Here is a 20,581-nt window from a genome sequence, read left to right on the forward strand (position 1 = left end):
CCCATCCATGACTTTTTTGAAAGCATCGACTTTAGAGACGTCCAAGTCGGGAGCCTTCAGTTTGATCTGTTCCAAAATATTTTTCTTAGCATAAAAAACGTCGTCGATAGCAGCTTGCTCGTCCTTCCTGACAGAAAGATTGAGTTCTTCAATCTTCTTCAACTCGGAAACCTATTTCTTCAAGGTTGCCTCCCTCAAATCTGAAGCAGCTTGAGCTGGCTTCAAAGATTTTACCTCATCCTTCTGGAAAGTTTGCTTGGCCTGAAGAGCAATAACCGAGCTATTGAGATCCTTAACTTGGTTGGTGGCCTCAGCAATCATCTTTTCCTTAGCAAGGAATTCTGAGTGGAGACTCATAATCTCCACCTCTGCATCCTGAACGTAAGTCGCAGAACACATAAGCATCATTTGGACCCGAGGAAGGGTATCCTCCAGTGGCATCTTGGCAAGAGCTGCCCGAGTGTCTTCATCCATGAAGTGTTTGTCCACAAACTCAGGAGTCTGGAATCCCTTATCCAAAACAAGCCTGAAGGTCAGAGGTGCAGAAACAATAGCATCATCTTGGTCAATATTCCTAGGCCGTGTTCAAGAAGGAGAGTTGGTAAAAGAATTTTCCTCCACAACGTATACCTCAGGGCATTGCCCCTCCCCACTCCCTTCCACTCCCCGAGACTGTGGTTGAGGACTTATGGTAGCAGAAGACGAAACCCTGTTGCCACTAACTATGATAGGAGGTTGGATGCCAACCTCCTCATTATCTCGGCGATAGCGGCAAGTCCCTTAGCCATGTCAACTGAAAAAAAAAAAAAACAAAGGGTAACTGGTAAGATGAAGAAGTTGAAAATGAAATAGAGACATGAAAAGTTGAAAGCTTACTAATGGCAATTTGAACAGCCTGCTCGTTTATGAGAATATCTCTCAGAATTAGTGGACGCTCATTCCACAGCATTGTTAATAAATTGATACTAAGGAGCTCGTCAGTGTTCACGCTGGAAAGTTGAATTTTCAGCAAAGAGACATTCTAGTTCCAATAAAGATTACATTTTTTGGCACCCTCCAAAGTCAAGAAGAAAGGAGTGGTGCCCTCAATCCCCTCAATATTAAAAAACTTTGTTTTGAATCCATGGTAGGATTCTTTAAATAAAGTAAAAATTCTTCTATCCGGGACACCTCGAAAAGAGATGAACCCGCGACCTATGACCTATATGGAACTGTCAAAGTAAAAATGTAGAAAAAGACCCTAAGTATGGATACAATATCCAAAAACAAGCACAGGAACTCAAAACCTCGGATAATCGTCTAAGTATTGGGGTGAAACTGTGAACGAGCACACCCGGTGTGAGTCAAAATACTCACCTGAAAATCAAAAAAGGGTAAACGAATCCTAATTCTAGAGAACAAAGTTTCATACATCCATAACCAATCCATGACAGTGTCGGTGTGCTTATTTATGTGACACAAACGGTTTTCGAATCTCAAAAAACAGAAAAAATGTATAAATTACTAACATCAAAATAAAAAATGATTTGGGCTTCTCGTAGATTATCGAGCTCTTCTTGCGTGATAGTGGATGGAGTGGTTTGGATCTCCTCGGATACCCAGATGTAGATGTATGTCCACCTCTAGTTCGTTATTCATCCTCTGGATAGGAGCAGCTCAGGGTCTCGGCAAGTTCGCACCACCACTCACACGAGTCACGATTACCTTTTTCCTAGCCATCACTACAGGGGGACCACCACTACGTCAGTATCACCACCAAAATGTAAAATTCTAATGGTACAAAATTTCGACTAAAGAAGCAAAACAAAGTCTAGGAAGCACAAAAATGGGGGCAAGCAAAATCACCAAAAACTTTTGGAAAAAACTCAAAACAAGTGGTGTCCCAACTACATTTAGCCTAATCAAAAGAAAAATAAAACACGTGGAAAACTACAAGAAGCATCAAACAGCGTCCACAAAACAGGGAGAATGAACAAAGATTCACAAACGAAAAACTTCAAAAAAGAGAAAATTACATGCAAGAACAAAAGTGTATCAGAATCACTAACCTTAAAAATGTTGATAGAAGGAGTATCGATGATAATGAACGCATTGAGAGAAGAGAAGAAACTGCTCGCATAAAGGAGAAAAAGAAGAAGAAGACTCTATTCACGCGAGTGGAAGAATTTTTGGAGAGAGTGGGAGAGTTTTAGTAAAACATGAAAATAAAAGGTAAAGTAAAAAATAAAATGTTATTTAATTTCAAACTAATATTGTACCAGAGAAAAAGTAGAATTGATGGTTCGTGGAATGAGGAAATTATAACCATTTTTCAAATTAAAGAAAATTGAACAGTTTCCTTCAATGAACCCTTTAAAATTTCTATCTAAGGTTGCCCTAACCCTATAAACTCGAATGTCATCGACTCGAAAACCCGGGTCTAAGAATCCGAGTTGGAGGTACTGTTCCGGACAAAAGAGAACATAACCGATCAAGTGATTAAAGTCGTAACCGATCTCACGGGGATAACGGCCGGATACCACAACAGATACGCCACCGCATTTTGTAACTGCCGAATCCCGACAAATAATGTTTCATAACGAGCACTAAATGCCAGAAAAACGATAATCTTAAAGAACAAAGGTTAAAAAGGAGAAGTCTTAACAAATATACACACGAAAAATTCACTTTTTACTTAACATACTACTAATTTTAGTATTAAAATATCTTACAAGTTGTCTACTCAATTTAATTCTACATTTGTTAAAGTTAAAATCTTCTGTCTCGACCTTTTTAAACCGTGACCTCGTTTCGAACTCCAACAATAATATCCCAAGTGCATGATAGATGCACAGTTGTCAGGTTCAGCAAGGATCGATTTTATTCGGGTTCAACTGATTTTTATCGGGTTTAACAGCTTTGACAGCAGAAACAGTCTTGGACTTCGATTGGACTAGCTTGAAATCTGACTCGCTAATTTTTTTACTCGAAACATCGGTCCAATCCGAGTTAGATAACTAGGATTATTTTAGGCACATCAACTCGAGTATTTGCACGCAAATTTGTAGACTTTGGGGTTCATCTACTTCAAGGAAAGAGACTGCTAGAGAGTATCAACTACCATAAATTTATTGACAGGCCGAATGAGGCCGAAATAAGAGTCTCATGAGAATTTGAAATATAGCAATAGCTCATTTTTCCACATAATAATAATTTAGTAAAAAACGAGTCTCAAGAAAACGTGCTAGATTTTGCAAATTACTATATTAACTTGCTGACAATAACACGTAATTTATTTTGGTCTTGTGTATGAAAAATGATAGCATCTTTCCAAAGGTGGTGGTTGTTTACGTGTCAATTTAAGGTCATGTTCAGTGTAATAGACCAATAATTAATAAATCATGTTTCTTTTGTATTATTCTAAGCCAATCATGTTTGAATATATTAATGTAGATCCGTGTAAATCTTAGCTTACATGTTATATGTGGAGTATTTATTTAATTACTTTGCCTTATGGTAACATTGATAATGATTTCAATGGTATATGGGCCAAAATTCAGATTCAATACCATAGGTGTTGTGAATGTGATTTTACCACATGAAACGAGAATAAAAGATAGATGGAGTCATGGATTATTGGATTTAATGAAAGGTGCTTGCTGTTTAGTTAGGACGGATAGAGAAATTTTAATACGGAGGGTAGATGAACTTTTTTATTATTTTTTATTATATTTTTATTTTATAAAAATAATTAATATATAATTATTTTTTATGAGTTGGTTTTTCAAAAAAATTATGTATATATATTTTATAATTTTATTTTTAATATGACAATTACATAAAAAAAATAATAATATCAATAGTATATTATAAAATTGTAAAATATTAATAATTTATAGTGTATTTAATTAAAAATTATCACATATTTTATTAATTAAAATTAATTCTTTTAAAAATTTTAAAAAATTTAAAAATAAATTATAAATTATTAATTATTTGAAAGATATAATATCTTTATAGAATATAAGATATAAGATATTTTTTTATATTTTTTTAAACAACATAAATTTAGAAAAAAATGAGTATTTTTTATAAGAAAAGAATATCTAAAGTATATAATATGATTACTAAAATATAACTACGTAAGTCATCATTAATATTGTATATAATAATATAAATATTAATATGTTAATATAAAAAAACAAATGAATTTTTTTAAACAGATATATAAATTATTATATAAAAGCTAATTTGAAATATACAAATACTTAAAGGTATAATATTAAATTGGTTAAGCAAAAAATATAATGAGTTAAATAATTAACACATAAATTCATCACATAATAAAAAAATATAAATAAAACTACTAAATTATTTAATATTTTTTATTTCTTCAAACATATATCTCATATATAAATATAATTTTTTTTTAAATTTTAGGGGGTCTCGTCTCCCTCCGTCCCTGTGTCTAGCTACTTTTCTGTATACAGGACAAAAAATAATTAAGAATTTTGTTGAAATAAAAAGTTCCTCAAAAGTTCCACCCTACCCAAGATTATGAAGGTGGATTGTGATTTTGGGATATTTGAAAGGTGAAAATTTTTTAATTTACATCATTTTATTCTATGGTTTTCTTTTCAACAATTTGTTCCGATTTTTACGTTAATTTTTGTATTATAAATTTATAGTTGTGCTTTGGCCACATTCTTTTTATTCTATTGTAAGACAATTTCTCAATTGGGAGATGATATATTTTAATTTCAATCAGAAGAAATTGGTTGATCTTTGATTATGGTTTTAGAAATATAGAATTATATATGGATTTAGCTTGCTTTTGAATATTCTAATCTTTTGATTCATCGTTGAATATTATTCCTTCAATGCCTTCTCGTTTTTTATTTGGACTTTTCAAGTCTCAACTAACCAAAGCAAGCTAAATCATTTCCTTTCATTTTCTCCTCTTGTCTTCTTTATTAGAAAAAGCGGATCAGGTTGACCCATTTCCAAATTTCTTCATTTCACGGATTGGTAAAACATATTCCATCAACATCAACTAATTATCTGTATATATTTATACATTTTACATATTTTACATATTTTTAACTAAGACTTTAGTAAGCTCAAATAAATATTTTAAATTGGTTAATTAGATTTATTTTAGTTAATTAATTTATATTAGTGTAAATATTAAAATGAGCCTAATTAACTATTTTAAAATGCTTATTTGATCATACAAAAATTTTAGTAAAGTTATCTTACGATTGAGATGTTGAGATTGTCACGTTATTATTATTATTAGGGATAAGTACTTTTTTCGTTCCCAAGGTCTGGGGTCGAAATCAAAATCGTCCCCAACCTTTTTTTCTTATTAAAATCATCATCAACGTTACAAAACGTTATAAAATCGTCCTTTTTTACTTCAATTTTATTTTTTTACCAAATTACCCTTCATTATTAAAAAATTATAAAATAAAATAAATAAAAAAAGAAGAAAAGGGGTGGGGACTGGGGAGAGAAAGAAATGGGGGAGGGGGGAGGCCGCGAGAAAAAGGGGGAGGGGAGGAAGGAGGGGGGAGAGAAGGGGGACCGCCGCCCTGCCCTGCTACTTTGCCGTCCTGCCGCACCGCACCGTATCACTGCACCACCGCACGACCATCTTCTTCTTCTTCTTCTTCTTCTTCTTCTTCTTCTTCTTCTTCTTCTTCTTCTTCTTCTTCTTCTCCATATCGCTGCACCACCGCACCGCCACCCTGCCGCACCGCACCGCACCGCACCACCGCTTCTTCTTTTTCTTTTTCTTTTTCTTCTTCTGTGAACTGGATTTTTGATAAAATTTGTTGTTGTTGATGAAATTTATTGTTGCTGAAATTTGAATTTCTGGATTTTTGATGAAATTTTTTGTTGTTGATGATGATGATGATAACCATGAAGAGACGAGCATGAGGAAGGGGGTGGGGGTTATGGTGAGGGGGTGGGGGGTTACAGTGAGGGGGTGAGAGAGTGGGGTGAGGGGTGGGGGGTTACGGTGAGGGGCTTGATGGTGGTGGTGGTGGTGGTGGTGGTGGTGTTGATGGTGGTATGGTGTTGTTGCTGTTGTTTGGTGTTCTTGGTGTTGGTGTTGGTGGTGGTGTTTGTGTTGGTGGTGGTGGTGGTATTGGTGTTGGTGTTGGCATTGGTGGTGGTTGTGGTGGTAATGTTGGTGGTAGTGGAGGTGGTGGGGTGAGGAAGGTGAAGAGGAGAATGATGATGATGAGGGTATTTTGCTCCAAAAATTCGAAAAAGGATGATTTTAAAGCGTTTTTGAAGGTTGAGGATGATTTTAATAAGAAAAAAAGGTCGGGGACGATTTTGATTTCGACCCCAGACCTTGGGGACGAAAAAAGTACTTATCCCTTATTATTATCATGTTTCAAGTTCGCACAATATTAACGGCGAGTTGCACTGATTTAGTCTTTAAGATCTTAATTGTATTAAATTAGTTTTTTAGATTCGAAAAAATACACCACATTAGTCCTTTTTTATTTTCTGTCACTAGAGCACTGACGCCTGATGAGCGGATAATTTATACGCTTTTTGGCATTGTTCTTACATAGTTTTTAGTATGATTTAGTTAGTTTTTGGTATATTTTTATTAGTTTTTAAATAAAAATCATATTTCTGGACTTTACTATGAGTTTTTGTGTTTTTCTGTGATTTCAGGTAATTTCTGGCTGAAATTGAGGGACTTAAGCAAAAATCTGATTCAGAGGCTGAAGAAGGACTGCAGATGCTGTTGGATTCTGACCTCCCTGCACTCGAAGTAGATTTTTTGGAGTTACAGAAACCTAATTGCCGCGCTCTTAATTGCGTTGGAAAGTAGACATCCAGGGCTTTCCAGAAATATATAATAGTCCATACTTTGCCCGAGTTTAGATGACGGAAACTGGCGTTTAACGCCAGTTTTCTGCCCTATTCTGGCGTTAAACGCCAAAAACAAGTTACAAACTGGCGTTTAACTCCAAGGAAGACCTCTACACATGAAAGCTCAATGCTCAGCCCAAGCACACACCAAGTGGGCCCGGAAGTGAATTTCTGCATCATTTACTTAATTCTGTAACCCTAGTAACTAGTTTAGTATAAATAGAACTTTTTACTATTGTACTAGGGGTCTTTTTCCCTATTTTCGAATTCATATGCCATTTGGGGAGGCTGGCCATTCGGCCATGCCTAGACCTTGTTCTTATGTATTTTCAACGGTAGAGTTTCTACACACCATAGATTAAGGTGTGGAGCTCTGCTGTTTCTCATGAATTAATGCAAAGTACTATTGTTTTTCTATTCAACTCAAGCCTATTTCTTCTTTAAGATATTCATTCGCACACAAGAACATGATGAATGTGATGATTATGTGACGCTCATCACCATTCTTACTTATGAACGCATGCCTGACAACCACTTCCGTTCTACATGAAAACAAGCTTGAATGCGTATCTCTTAGCCTCCATTCCGAAAGATCGGAGTCTTCGTGGTATAAGCTAGAATTATTGCCGGCCATTCTTGAGATTCAGAAAGTCTAAACCTTGTCTGTGGTATTCCGAGTAGGATCTGGAAAGGAATGACTGTGACGAGCTTCAAACTCACGAGTGTTGGGCGTAGTGACAGACGCAAAAAGATCAATGGATCCTATTCCAACATGATCGAGAACCGACAGATGATTAGCCGTGTGGTGACAGCGCATTTGGACCATTTTCACTGAGAGGATGGGATGTAGCCATTGACAACGGTGATGCCCAACATACAACTTGCCATGGAAAGGAGTAGGAATGATTGGATGAAGACAGTAGGAAAGCAGAGGTTCAGAAGGAACAAAAGCATCTCCATACGCTTATCTGAAATTCTCACCAATGAATTACATAAGTATCTCTATCTTTATTTTACGTTTTATATATCTTTTAACTATTAAAACTCTATAACCATTTGAATCCGCCTGACTGAGATTTACAAGGTGACCATAGCTTGCTTCAAGCCGACAATCTCCGTGGGATCGACCCTTACTCACGTAAGGTTTATTACTTGGACGACCCAGTGCACTTGCTGGTTAGTTGTGCGAAGTTGTGAAAAAGAATTAAGATTATGAACGTGCGCACTAAGTTTTTGGCGCCGTTACCAAGGAATGAACAATCACAATTTCGTGCACCAAGTTTTTGGCGCCGTTGTCGGGGATTGTTCGAGTTTGGACAACTGACGGTTCATCTTGTTGCTCAGATTAGGTAATTTTATTTTAATTTTAAGTTTTTATTTTTATTCTTTTTATTTTCGAAAAATTTAAAAAAAAAATTATTCTATGGCTTCAGAATTTTTAAGAATGAATTCTAGAGTTTCACGATGATCTGTTGAAGTCTGGCTGGCTGTGAAGCCATGTCTAATCCTTTGGACTGAGATTTCAACTTATCATCACAAGAGTCCGTGGACTCCCATCTGATCAGCTGTTATATGCCTGATTTGTATGCTAAAAGCTTGGCTGGCTAGTAAGCCATGTCTAATTCCTGGACTGGAGCTTTAGACTAACATTGCATGATTCCTGGAATTCTCATTAGAAATTTTGAAATTCTTATTTTTCTTTTTCCAATTAATTTTCAAAAAAATAATTTAATAAAATCATAAAAACCAAAATTTGATGTTTCTTGCTTGAGTCTAGTGTCAATTTTTAAGTTTGGTGTCAATTGCATCTTTTTAATTTTTCATTAAAATTTTCGGAAATTCATCATATGTTCTTCGTGATCTTCTTTGTTTTGATCTTTGCATTTTCTTGTTGTGCATCTTTTCTTGTTTCTCATATGCATTTTCAATTTGTTAGTGTCTCAACATTAAAAATTTTTAAGTTTGGTGTCTTGCATGTTTTTCTTTTCTTGAAAATTTTCAAAAACATGTTCTTGATATTCATCTTGACATTCAAAGTGTTCTTGGTGTTCATCTTGACATTCAAAGTATTCTTGCATATTTTTCTTGTTTTGATTCATAATTTTTATGTCTTGTGTCTTTTTTTATGTTTTTATCTCTCCTCATTAAAAATTCAAAAATAAAAAAAAAAATCTTTCCCTTATTCTCTCATAAATTTTCGAAAATTTGAGTTGACTTTTTCAAAACTTTTTAAAATTTAGTAGTTTCTTATGAGTCAAGTCAAATTTTCAATTTAAAAATTCTATCTTTTCAAAAAATTTTTTAAAATCAAATCTTTTTCATTTTTCTTTCATATTTTCAAAAATTCAAAATGATTTTCAAAAATCTTTTTCTTATTTTTGTTTCATATTTTCGAATTCATTGCTAACTTTTAATATTTTGATTCAAAAATCTCAAGTTGTTACTTGCCTATTAAGAAAGGTTCATTCTTTCAATTTTAAAATCCTATCTTTTAGTTTCTTGTTAGTCAAGTAATCAACTTTAATTTTCAAAAAATCAAATCTTTTTAATTTTCTTTTTAAATCTTTTTCAAATTAAATTTCAATCATATCTTTTTCAATTTCAATAATATATTTTTCAAAATCAATTTCAAAATCTTTTATAACTTCTCACCCTTTCAAATTTGATTTTCAAATCTTTTTCAATTAACCACTTAACTTTTTGTTTGATTTTAAAAATTTACTATTTCAATCATATCTTTTTTTAAAACCACCTAACTACTTTTCTCTCTCTTATTTTCGAAAATCACTAACTTCTTTTTCAAAAAAAAATTTCTTTTCATTAACTAATTGTTTTAAATTTTAATTTAATTTTATTTTCCTTCTTAAATTTCGAATTCTAATTAATAGTCAAAATAAAAACAAAAATATTTTGATTTCATTTTATTTAATTTTCTAATTCTTCCCCCTCTCATCTCTTTCTATTTATTTATTTATTTACTAACACTCCTCTTCCACTTAAAATTCGAACCCTCTCCTCTTCTCTGTGTTCGAGTTTTTCTCTTCTCCTCATTCTATTCTTCTCCTCTTATACTCACATAAGGAATCTCTATACTGTGACATAGAGGATTCCATATTTTCTTTTTTGTTCTCTTCTTTTTCATATGAGCAGGAACAAGGATAAGAACATTCTTGTTGAAGCTGACCCAAAACCTGAAAGGACTCTGAAGAGGAAGCTAAGGGAAGCTAAAGCACAACCCTCTGGAGAGGATCTGACAGAAATTTTCGAAAAAGAAGGAGACATGGCCGAACCTAATAACAATGGTGGAGATGTAAGGAAGATGCTTGGTGACTTTATTGCACCTTCTTCTAACTTCTATGGAAGAAGCATCTCAATTCCTGCAATTGGAGCAAACAATTTTGAGCTTAAGCCTCAATTAGTTTCTCTAATGCAGTAGAATTGCAAGTTTCATGGACTTCCAATGGAAGATCCTCATCAGTTTTTAGCTGAATTCTTGCAAATCTGTGACATTGTCAAGACCAATGGAGTTGATCCGAGGTCTACAGGCTTATGCTTTTCCCTTTTTGCTGTAAGAGACAGAGCTAGAACATGGTTGGATTCACAACCTAAGGATAGCCTGAACTCTTGGGATAAGCTGGTCAATGCTTTCCTGGCCAAATTCTTTCCTCCTCAAAAGATGAGCAAGCTTAGAGTGGAAATCCAAACCTTCAGACAAAAAGGAAGGAGAGTCTCTCTATGAAGCTTGGGAAAGATATAAGCAACTGATCAAAAGGTGCCCTACTGACATGCTTCCAGAATGGAGCATCATAAGTATATTCTATGATGGTCTGTCTGAGTTGTCAAAAATGTCATTGGACCATTCTGCAGGAGGATCTCTTCACGTGAAAACCCCTGTGGAAGCTCAGGAACTCATTGAAATGGTTGCAAATAACCAGTTCATGTACACCTCTGAGAGGAATCCTGTGAACAATGGGATGCCTCAGAAGAAGGGAGTTCTTGAAATTGATACTCTGAATGCCATATTGGCTCAGAACAAAATATTGACTCAGCAAGTCAATATGATTTCTCAGAGTCTGAATGGATTGCAAGCTACATCCAACAATACTAAAGAGGCATCTTCTGAAGAAGAAGCTTATGACCCTAAGAACCCTGCAATAGCAAAGGTGAATTACATGGGAGAACCCTATGGAAACACCTATAATCCTTCATGGAGAAATCATCCTAATCTCTCATGGAAGGATCAACAGAAGCCTCAACAAGGTTTCAATAATAATGGTGGAAGAAATAGGTTTAGCAATAGCAAGCCTTTTCCATCATCTTCTCAGCAACAGACAGAGAATTCTGAACAGAGCCATTCTGGCCTGGCAAACATAGTCTCTGATCTATCCAAGACCACACTAAGTTTCATGAATGAAACAAGGTCATCCATTAGAAATTTGGAGGCACAGGTGGGTCAGCTGAGTAAGAAGATTACTGAAACTCCTCCCAGTACTCTCCCAAGCAATATAGAAGAAAATCCCAAGAGAGAGTGCAAGGCTATAACCTTACTTGGTGTGGCCGAATGCCCAGAGGAGGAAGAGGACGTGAATCCCAGGGAGGAAGACCTCTTGGGATGCCCTCTAGATAGAAAGGAGTTCCCCTATGAGGAACCAAAGGAATCTGAGGCTCATACAGAGACCCTAGAGATTCCATTGAACCTCCTTCTGCCATTCATAAAGGAGTTCCCCTATGAGGAACCAAAGGAATCTGATGAATATTCTTCCTCTGAAGAGGATGAAGATACCATTGAAGAGCATGTTGCTAAATATCTAGGAGCAATCATAAAGCTGAATGCCAAGTTATTTGGTACTGAGACTTGGGAGGATGAACCCCCCTTGTTCACCAATGAACCGAGTTCATTAATGAGGCAAACATTACCTCAGAAGAAACCGGATCCCGAAAAATTCTTCATACCTTGTACCATAGGACCATGACCTTTGAGAAGGCTCTATGTGACCTTGGGTCATGGATAAACCTCATGCCCCTCTCTGTAATGGAGAAACTGGGAATCTTTGAGGTATAAGCTGCAAGAATCTCACTAGAGATGGCAGACAAATCCATGAAACAGGCTTATGGACTAGTAGAGGACGTGTTAGTAAAGGTTGAAGGCCTTTACATCCTTGCTGATTTCATAATCCTAGACACTGGGAAGGATGAGGATGAATCCATCATCCTTGATAGACCCTTCCTAGCCACAACAAAAGCTGTGATTGATGTTGACAGAGGAGAGTTGGTCCTTCAGTTGAATGAGGGCTACCTTGTATTTAAGACTCAAGGTTCTCCTTCTGTAACCATGGAGAGGAAGCATGAAAAGCTTCTCTCAATACAGAGTCAAACAAAACTCCCACATTCAAACTCTAAGTTTGGTGTTGGGAAGCCACAACCAAACTCTAAGTTTGGTGCTAAGAGGCCCCAACATTTCTCTGATTTTCTGTGAGGCTCCATGAGAGCTCACTGTCAAGCTATTGACATTAAAGAAGCGCTTGTTGGGAGGCAACCCAATGTTATTTAATTATATCTATTTATTTTCCATTGCTATTTTATGTTTTCTTTAGGTTGATGATCATGTGAAGTCACAAAACTACTGAAAAATCAAAAACAGAATAAAAAACAACATTAAAAACAGCTCACCCTGGAGGAAGAGCTTACTGGCATTTAAACGCCAGTAAGAAGCATCAAACTGGCGTTTAACGCCAGAAAGAAGCATCAAGATGGCGTTAAATGCCAGAAACAAGCACCAGACTGGCGTTTAATGCCAGAACAGAGCATGGAATTGGCGTTTAACGCCAAGAATGGGAGAAAAACTGGCGTTAAACGCCAGAAACAAGTAGCAAGCTGGCGTTTAACGCCAGACATGCATTCTAAGGGCGTTTTGCACGCCCACTTGGAGCAGGGATGCTAAGTCCTTGACTCCTCAGGATCTGTGGATCCCGCAGGATTCCCACCTACCCCACCTCTTCTTCTCTCCTCTTCACACCTTCTCATAACACTCTTCCCCAAATACCCTTCACCAATCACCTTATTACCTCTTCCCCAAATACCCTTCACCAATCACTTTATTACCTCTTCCCCATAAACCCCACCTACCTCTAAATTCAAATTCTTTTCCCTCCCAAACCCAACCCTAATAGCCGAAACCTAACCTCCCCCACCCCTATATAAACCCCTCAACACTACTCCATTTTCACACATCACAACCACTACTTCTCCCCCTTGGCCGAACACACTCTCTCACTCCATCTCCTCTATTTTCTTCTTCTTCTACTACTTTCTTTCTTCTTTTGCTCGAGGATGAGCAAACCTTTTAAATTTGGTGTGGTAAAAGCATTAATTTTTATTTTTCCATAACCATCAATGGCACCTAAGGCCAGAGAAACCTCAAGAAAGATGAAAGGAAAGGCAATTGCTTCCACCTCTGAGTCATGGGAGATGGAGAGATTCATCTCAAAGGTCCATCAAGACCACTTCTATGAAGTTGTGGCCAAGAAGAAGGTGATCCCTGAGGTCCCTTTTAAGCTCAAAAAGAGTGAGTATCCGGAGATCCGACAAGAGATTAGAAGAAAAGGATGGGAAGTTCTCTCTAATCCTATTCAACAAGTCAGAATCTTAATGGTTCAAGAGTTCTATGCAAACGCATGGATCACTAGGAACCATGATCAAAGTATGAACCCAAACCCAAAGAACTGACTTACAATGGTTCAGGGGAAATACTTAGATTTCAGTCTGGAAAATATAAGGTTAGCATTCAACTTGCCAATGATGCAAGAAAATGCACGCCCCTACACTAGAAGGGTCAACTTTGATCAAAGGTTGGACCAAGTCCTCATGGACATATGTGTGGAAGGAGCTCAATGGAAAGTTGACTCAAGAGGCAAGCTGGTTCAATTGAGAAGACCAGACCTTAAGCCTGTAGCTAGAGGATTGTTGGAGTTCATCCAACGCTCAATTTTCCTACTAGAAACCGGTCTGAAGTTACTGTATATCGGGCCATCATGATCCATAGTATCATGATTAGGGAGGAAGTGGAAGTTCATGAGATTATACCTCAAGAACTCTACAAGGTGGCTGACAAGTCCTCCACTTTGGCAAGGTTAGCCTTTCCTCACCTTATTTGCCACCTCTGCAATTCGGCTTGAATTGACATAGAGGGAGACATCCTCATTGATGAGGACAAGCCCATCACCAAGAGAAGGATGGATCAAACAAGAGATCATGGACCTCAACAAGAGCATGAGAAAATTCCTCACCATGAAATTCCTGAGATGCCTCAAGGGATGCACTTCCCTCCACAAAACTATTGGGAGAAAATCAACACCTCCCTAGGAGAATTAAGTTCCAACATGGGACAACTAAGGATGGAACACCGAGAGCACTCCATCATTCTCCATGAGATTAGAGAAGATCAAAGAGCTATGAGGGAGGAGCAACAAAAACAAGGAAGAGACATAAAGGAGCTCAAGAACACCATTGGATCTTCAAGAGGAAGAACTAGCTGCCATCACTAAGGTGGACCCGTTCTTTAATTTTCTTGTTCTTATTTTTTTGTTTTTCGAAAATTATGCTTTATGTTTATCTATGTTTGTGTCTTATTACATGATCATTAGTGTCTAGTATCTATGTCTTAAAGCTATGAATGTTCTATGAATCCATCACCTTTCTTAAATGAAAAATATTTTAATTACAAAAGAACAAGAAGTACATGAATTTCGAATTCATCCTTGAAATTAGTTTAATTATTTTGATGTGGTGACAATACTTTTTGTTTTCTGAATGAATGCTTGAACAATGCATATGTCTTTTGAATTTGTTGTTTATGAATGTTAAAATTGTTGGCTCTTGAAGAATAATGAAAAAGGAGAAATGTTATTTGATAATCTGAAAAATCATAAAATTGATTCTTGAAGCAAGAAAAAGTAGTGAAGAACAAAGCTTGCAAAAAAAATGCGAAAAAAAAAGAAAGAAAAAAATTGGCGAAAAAAATAATAATAAAGAAAAAGAAAAAGCAAGCAGAAAAAACCAATAGCCCTTAAAACCAAAAGGCAAGGGTAATAAAAAGGATCCAAGGCTTTGAGTATCAGTGGATAGGAGGGCCCAAAAGGAATAAAATTCTGGCCTAAGCGGCTAAACCAAGCTGTCCCTAACCATGTGCTTGTGGCGTGAAGGTGTCAAGTTAAAAGCTTGAGACTGAACGGTTAAAGTCGTGATCCAAAGCAAGAAAAAGGAGTGTGCTTAAGAACCCTGGACACCTCTAATTGGGGACTCTAGCAAAGCTGAGTCACAATCTGAAAAGGTTCACCCAGTTATGTGTCTGTGGCATTTATGTATCCGGTGGTAATACTGGAAAATAAAGTGCTTAGGGCCACGGTCAAGACTCATAAAGTAGCTGTGTTCAAGAATCAACATACTGAACTAGGAGAATCAATAACACTATCTAAATTCTGAGTTCCTATAGATGCCAATCATTCTGAACTTCAAGGGATAAAGTGAGATGCCAAAACTGTTCAAAGGCAAAAAGCTACTAGTCCCGCTCATTTAATTGGAGCTAAGTTTCATTGATATTTTGGAGTTTATAGTATATTCTCTTCTTTTTATCCTATTTGATTTTCAGTTGCTTGGGGGACAAGCAACAATTTAAGTTTGGTGTTGTGATGAGCGGATAATTTATACGCTTTTTGGCATTGTTCTTACATAGTTTTTAGTATGATTAGTTAGTTTTTAGTATATTTTAATTAGTTTATAAATAAAAATCATATTTCTAGATTTTACTATGAGTTTGTGTGTTTTTCTGTGATTTCAGGTAATTTCTGGCTGAAATTGAGGGACTTGAGCAAAAATCTGATTCAGAGGCTGAAGAAGGACTGCAGATGCTGTTGGATTCTGACCTCCCTGCACTCGAAGTGGATTTTTTGGAGCTACAGAAACCCAATTGGCGCGCTCTTAATTGCGTTGGAAAGTAGACATCCAGGACTTTCCAGCAATATATAATAATCCATACTTTTCCCGAGTTTAGACGACGCAAACTGGTGTTTAACGCCAGTTTTCTGCCTTATTCTCGCGTTAAACGCCAGAAACAAGTTGCAAAGCAGAGTTAAACGCCAGAAACAAGTTACAAACTGGCGTTTAACTCCAAGGAAGACCTCTACACATGAAATCTCAATGCTCAGCCCAAGTACACACCAAGTGGGCCCGGAAGTGAATTTCTGCATCATTTACTTAATTCTGTAACCCTAGTAACTAGTTTAGTATAAATAGAACTTTTTACTATTGTACTAGGGGTCTTTTTCCCTATTTTCGAATTCATAAGCCATTTGGGGAGGCTGGCCATTCGGCCATGCCTAGACCTTGTTCTTATGTATTTTCAACGGTAGAGTTTTGATAAACCCATATTTTATGATATATATTGTGCTCAATTCAAGAGATTTATTAATCCTTCACCCACTTATTCATGTAAATTGCATGGTTTTACTTTTCCTTCCTTATTACGTGATATATGTGAAATACATGTTTCCTATGCTTTAAAATTATTTATTTTTATTACCATTTATTACCATTCGATGCCGTGATTTGTGTGTTAAGTAGTTTCAGATATTCTAAAGGCAGGAATGACTTAAAGAGTGGAAAGGAAACATACAAAAATAGAAGGAAAGCACAAAATGGAGTTTTTGAAGAAACTGACAGTGACGCGAACGCGTGGACGACGCGGCCGCATGCCCAGCGCGGAAAGGCAGCAACGCGAACGCGTGATTGACGCGGACGCGTGCCATGAGCAGAACACAGATGACGCGGACGCATGAGCGAAGCGAACGCGTGACAAGGAAAACTCCAGATGATGCGACCGCATGACCCACGTGAACGCGTAACAGACGCCACGCACCAGAAATTACAGAAAATGCTCCCAGCGATTTCTGAAGCCCTTTTTGGCCCAGATCCAAGTCCAGAAGGCACAGATTAGAGGTTATGAAGTGGGGGAATGCATCCATATAGGGGGATCGGCAATTATTCATTTTTGGATAGTTTTAGATGTAGTTTTTAGAGGGAGAGGTTCTCTCCTCTCTCTTAGGTTTTAGGATTAGGATTTCTCTTAATTTTAGGATTACTTCTCTTCAAGTGCAGGTTCAATGTTTCTCTTATTTATTTTCTACTTTTATTATACACCTTTAATCATTATTTATCTTTTCAATTTGGCTTATGCTACATTCATGTTATGATTTTCTTAATTAATATTACTTGAGGTATTTCAGTTTATGATTGTTTTATTCTATTTATGAATGCTCTTAATTTAATTTAGATATTTTCTTCCTTTTGGCTTTGGTTAAGTAATTGGTAACACTTGAGTTGTCAAACTCAGCAGTGGTTGAAATTGGCAGATTCCTAATTAATCTAGATCGCTCTAAAGCTAGTCGTCCCACAGGGATTGACTAGAACTTGAGGATCAATCTAATTAGTCCACTTGACTTAACTAAGTGGGATTAAAATCCAATTCTCATCACACCTGATAAGGATAACTAGGATAGAAATTCCAAACTCTCATACCTTGCCAAGAGTTTATTTTACAGTTATTTATTTATTTTTCTTGTCAATTAAATTGCTTGTTCCTTACTTTCAAAACCCCAATTTACAAAACTCATAACCAATAATAAGAACATACTTTCCTGCAGTTCCTTGAGAAGACGACCCGAGGTTTAAATACTTCGGTTATCAATTTATTTAGGGGTTTGTTACTTGTGACAACCAAAACGTTTGTAAGAAAGGACTTTTGTTGGTTTAGAATCTATACTTGCAACGGAAATTTATTCTGAATTCTAGATCACGCAAAAGTTCTCTCTTCAAAATGGCGCCGTTGCCAGGGAACTGCAATCGTGTGCCTTATTATTGGTTATTGTAAATATTTTTCTTTTATTTGTTTAATTGTTTTTGTTTTTTCCTTTTTAATTTTTTTAGCCACTATGAATTCTCACCCCTCTCGCTTTGAGTTTGGTCCTAATATTGTTGAAAGGAGTGAAAGCTATAACAGGAATATGCATCAAGGTCTAAGCAATCAAAGATGGATGGAGCCAAGAGGATTTGATCAACCCTTTAGGCAACAACACCCTCCAAGATATTATGGACAAAGACCATTATACAATGCAAACTAAGCTAATAGATATGGTGGATAGCCTTGTAACTACCAACAAGCCCCACCCTGTGCCTATAGACCATCCTCTCAACATAACTTTGGACCACCACACTCACAAGCTCCTTTTCACCATTCACCACCATACAATCCTTATCTACCCCAATTCCAATCCGATTACTCCCAAACACCACCACTTCCCTATGTACCATGTCCAAATTCATCACCTCGAGAATCACAGGCTCGCCTCAAGGAAACAGTAGATCAACTTCATACAACCCTTCATCAGCTGGAGCAAGCAATACATCAATTATCTTTCAGACGTTTAAACCCTCAAGGAATTCCAATAGCTTTATGTGGAGAATCTAATGACGAACGTAGTATGAAGGAGACATTAGAAACCCCAGAGGGCAGTAATGAGCATAACTTTGTTTTGGAACAATTGGAGGAAGCTCAAATTACCCAAGAAGAAGAAGTACTGATTGAAGATTTAGGAGATGCTGAACCTCCATGGGAACCCAGAGTTGCGAAAAATTCCGTCAAGGACGTTACAATTGATGCTAAGGAGGATAGTGCACAAACCCCAAGGCAGGTATTTTATGAAGAACTAGACGGAATGACCCAAGACGCACGTTTTTTTGATGATGATAATCTCAAGTCAAGTTCTCCTGGTAATGAACTTGCATCCGCAAGTGAATTCTCTGGGATTGAAGAACCTTATCCAAGTGAATACGAAGAAGATACGGAGGTAGATTTCTCTCAACCTCCAGCTTATGACTTGAGTGATGAGGAAGACATAGAAGACTTTGATTAGGACGATGTTGCATTTGAAGAATTCTGCAAGGAAGTGGAGAAATTCACAGAAGATCACAAGAGAGTAGAACTTACAGAACCACTGGAAACACCTATCCCAAGGCCATTACCACCCAATACAAGCTTCAAGTGGGTACAATCCTTAACCTTTAACTTTGTTTTTCCACTTGAATATGGTTTACTTGAAACAGATGGCCAGCTTAGAGCTCTCTGCGGCTTTAAGAGTAAGAGGGAAATGGCTCGTACTCAGAGCTGGTGCACAAGGTTCAATAAGTTCCACGCTTCAATTCAAAGTGCACGGATTGGTCTCATGTTCAATCGAATGGATCTTGGAAAACGTTTGGTCATCTTGGTGAGAATCTAATTTCTAAACCGCTCGGATGGAAAATATAGATCAAGACGAAGGCGGATTTAATAGCAAGGTTTGGGATCCTGGAATCTATTCTGACATTCGTCACCCCGGGAGCCTAAGGACCTGTTTGAAGCTGCTCAAAAGCTTCACATGCCTAGTTTGGGATCCCGGAGGCTGTTGGCTTTCCAAACATTGGTGGAGATTTCTAGATGAATTTAAGCATAAGCCGCCATAACAGGAAGCTCATCCAATGTCCAACTTAAGGACTTTAACTAAAAGTGCTAGGTGGGAGACAACACACCATGGTATGGTCGTCTCTTTTTCAATTTTTATTTTGTACTGTTTGATTTTATGTTTTTTTTTTTATTTTATTGAACCTGGATGCTATTCATAACATTTGCATTTAGCATTGCATACTGCATAATTGCATACCTTCAAAAAAAAAAAGAGAAGGCGTGCGACGCGATTACATCACTAAAGCGTTCGCGTCAGTTGCGAAAAAACCCCCACGCGTTCGCGTCATTCACGCGGCCACGTGATCTAGAAATCGGCGTAAATATCCAACGCCCAGAAATCTGGGCTGGAATCGTGCGGCTGTCGTGCGCTTAGCACAAAACGGCCCACGCGTTCGCGTCCATCACGCGAACGCGTCACTTGCACAAAACCCTTCCCACGCGAAAGCGTGAGCGACACATTTGCGTCGCGTGGATTGCACAACACCCCAAAGGAGACAGAGAGTTGCGCTGAAACGATGCTGGAATTGTGCGTTTAGCACAATTTCCAGCGACGCGGTCGCATGCCTCACGCGACCGCATCATTCATCCTTTTACCCATTCCATGCGATCGCATCACCCACGCGATCGCGTCAACCCCCCTGTCCACCAAAGCCACGCGACCGCGTGCCCCACGCGTTCGCGTGGATTCAAATTTATTAACCCCCAGTGACGTGAAATCCTACCCCGTCGCGCCCCCCATTCCCCTTCTTCTCCCTTTCTTCTCTGTAACCCTCCCCTGCGCCCATCACCACCACCCCAACCACCTCCACCGGCCGCACCACCGTCGACCACCCAGCCACGATCGCGACACCACCCCCTTCTTCCTTCCCTCTCTTTCTTTTCTTTCTCTTCTCTTCTTCCCTCTACCACCGCTGCCCTTCCGCGACCACCACCACCACCACGCCATCACCGCCGCGCCTCCCACCACCATCACCCTCACCCCTTCCTTTCTCCCTCCTTAACCCCCTCCACCGGTCACCTCACCTGAAACTCCACTGCCACCACAAACAGCCACCGCACCACCACCGCACAGCCCTGTTCCGTCACCGCACCATCGTGCACCTCCCAGCGCCACCGTGACCACACCCCCGCCATCTCTCAGTTCCTTAG

This window comes from Arachis hypogaea, chromosome 18 (genome assembly GCF_003086295.3).
Source record: "Arachis hypogaea cultivar Tifrunner chromosome 18, arahy.Tifrunner.gnm2.J5K5, whole genome shotgun sequence".
Classification (NCBI taxonomy): domain Eukaryota; kingdom Viridiplantae; phylum Streptophyta; class Magnoliopsida; order Fabales; family Fabaceae; genus Arachis; species Arachis hypogaea.